General features: G+C 38.9%; 1 pseudogene; it reads left to right on the forward strand.

Moving 5' to 3' along the window:
* Window positions 1-389: 389 nt before the first annotated feature.
* LOC132368583 (tigger transposable element-derived protein 1-like) lies at window positions 390-2,136 on the forward strand (annotated as a pseudogene).
* The last annotated feature ends 914 nt before the right edge of the window (window positions 2,137-3,050 follow it).

Below are 3,050 nucleotides of genomic sequence, written 5' to 3' on the forward strand. Positions count from 1 at the left end.
ATTGTACTTCACAGATACAGAATTCTTTACAAATTGAAGGTTTGTGGCAACCCTGCATTGAGCAAATCTATTGGTGCCATTTTCCCAACAGCATTTGCTCACTTCATGTCTGTGTGACATTTCCATAATTCTCTAAATATTTCAAATTTTTTCATGATAATTATATTTCTTATAGTGATCTGTGATCAATGATCATTGATGTTACTATTGTTATTGTTTTGTGGTGCCACAAGCAGCTCTCCTACATGACAGCAAACTTAACTGATAAATGTGGTGTGTGCTCTGACTGCTCCACTGACCAGCCATCCCCCGTCTCTCTCCTTCTCCTCGGGCTTTTCTATTCCCTGAGACACAACGATATTGAAATTAGGCCAATTAATAGCCCTACCATGGCCTCTAAGTGTTCAAGTGAAAGGAAGAGTCGCACATCTCTCACTTTAAATCAAAAGCTAGAAATGATTAGGCTTAGTGAGGAAGACATGCCAAAGCTGAGATAGGTCAAAAGGCAGGCCTCTTGTGCTAAACAGCCAAGTTGTGAATGCCAAGGAAAAGCTCTTGAAAGAAATTAAAAGTGTGACTCCAGTGAACACAGGAATGTTAAGAAAGCAAAACAGCCTTATTGCTGTTATGGAGAAAGTTTTAGTGGTCCGGATAGAAGACCAAACCAGCCACAACATTTTCTTAAGCCAAAACCTAATCCAGAGCAAGGCTATAACTCTGCTCAAGTCTATGAAGGCTGAGAGAGGTGAGGAAGCTACAGAAGAAAAGTCTGAAGCCAACAAAGGTTTATTCATGAGGTTTAAGCCAAGAAACCATCTCTGTAACTTCAAAGTGCAAGATGAAGCAGCAAATACTGATGTAAAAGCTAGAGCAAGTTATTATGAATATCTAGCTAAGATTATTAATGAAGGTGGTTACACTAAACAACAGATTTTCAATGCGAGGAAACAGCCTTCTATTGGAATAACATGCCATTTAGGACTTTCATAGTTAGAGAGGAGAAGTACATGCCTGGTTTCAAAGCTTCAAAGCACTTGTTAGGGGTTAATGTAGCTGGTGAATTTAAGCTGAAGCCAATGCTCATTCACCATTCTGAAAATCCTAGGGCCCTTACGAATTATGCTAAATATACTCTGCCTGTGCACTATAAATGGAACAACAAAGCCTGGATGACAGCACATAGGTTTACAATATGGTTTACTTAATATTTTAAGCCCAATGTTGAGACCTACTGCTCAGAAAAATAAGATCCCTTTCAAAATATTACTGCTCATTGACAATATACCTGGTCACCCAAGAGCTCAGATGGAGATGTACAATGAGATTAACTTTGATTTCATGTCTGCTAACATAACATCCATTCTGCAGCCCATGGATCAAGGAGTAATTTTGACCTTCAAATTTTGTTATTTAAGAAATACGTTTCTTAAGGCTAAAGCTGCCACAGATAGTGATTCCTCTGATGGATCTAAGCAAAGAAAATAGAAAACCTTTTGGAAAGGATTCACCATTCTAGAAGCCATTAAGAACATTCATGATTCATGGGAATAGATTAAAATATCAACATTAACAGGAGTTTGGAAGAAGTTGACTCCAACCCTCTTGGATGACTTTGAGGGGTTCAAGACTTCTGTGGAGGAAGTAACTGCAGATCTGGTATAAATAGCAAGAGAAATAGAATTAGAAATGGAGCCTGAGGATGGGAATGAATTGCTACAATCTCATGATAAAATGTTAACGGATGAGTTGCTTCTTATGGATGAGCAAAGAAAGTGATCTCTTGAGCTGGAATCTACTCTTGGTGAAGATGCTGTGAATATTGCTGAAATGACAACAAGAGACTTAGAATATGACATAAACTTAGTTGATTAAGCATCAGCAGGGTTTAAGAGGTTTGATTCCAATTTTGAAAGAAGTTTCACTGTGGGTAAAATGCTATCAAACAGCATTGTATGCTACAGAGAAATAACTCATGAAAGGAAGAGTCACTCCAGGTGGCAAATTTCACTGTTGTCTTTCTACAAGAAATGGCCACAGTCACCTCAACCCTCAGGAACCACCACCCTGATCAGTCAGCAGCCATCAGCATCAAGGCAAGACCCTCCACCAGCAAACAGATTAGGACTTGCTGAAGGCTCAGATGATGGTCAGCATTTTCTAGCAATAAAGTATTTTTTATTCAAGATAGGTACATTGTTTTTTTAGACACAGTGTTATTGCACACTTAGTAGACTATAGTGTAGTGTAAACATAAAGTTTATATGCACTGGGAAATCAAAAAAAAGAAGTGTGACTTTTTGCTTTATTGCAGTGGTCTGAAATCGAGGTTTGCCTGTATTAAATTTCATGTTGTTGAATTGCTGAACAAATGTTAAGAAAGAACAAGGTTACCAAATGTGCAGACACTGTCTGTGTTCCACTCTGATACATCTCAGATTCATTTTACTCTCTTTATACACACCTCTCTGGCTTCTGTGTGCTTTTGCTTTCAATAGCCAGTGTTTGTGATCAATTTGGCAGGGCTACAACTAGGTTACTAGAGCTGTATACTTCACACATGTGCACAAGCAGAACTGCCTGGAAGTTTAATTCTGCATCCCACCCCCACAGGGTCTTGTCTTTGTTATTTTCAGCTTACACGTAGGACCTCATATGTGGTGTCTTATAGATAATCAACTGAGAAAAGAGAGAGAAAAACACCTGGGTTTATTGGATTAATTGGTTAATTCAGTATATTTTGTGAGCCAATAATCTATTGCTTTTTTTTTTTTAACATCTTTATTGGAGTATAATTGCTTTACAATGGTGTGTTAGTCTCTGTTGTATAACAAAGTGAATCAGCTCTACGTATACATATATCCCCATATCCCCTCCCTCTTGCATCTCCCTCCCACCCTCCCTATCCCACCCCTCTAGGTGATCACAATATCTATTGCTTTTTAACTACAATCCATCACGGGCTATCTTGGAAAGACAGTAGTACTCCTGGGAAAGAGGTTTGGGTTATGCATCTGGCCGTCCACCTGTGTGAGAGAGAGAGTGGCCTCAAG

Source organism: Balaenoptera ricei, chromosome 7 (genome assembly GCF_028023285.1).
Source record: "Balaenoptera ricei isolate mBalRic1 chromosome 7, mBalRic1.hap2, whole genome shotgun sequence".
Lineage (NCBI taxonomy): Eukaryota > Metazoa > Chordata > Mammalia > Artiodactyla > Balaenopteridae > Balaenoptera > Balaenoptera ricei.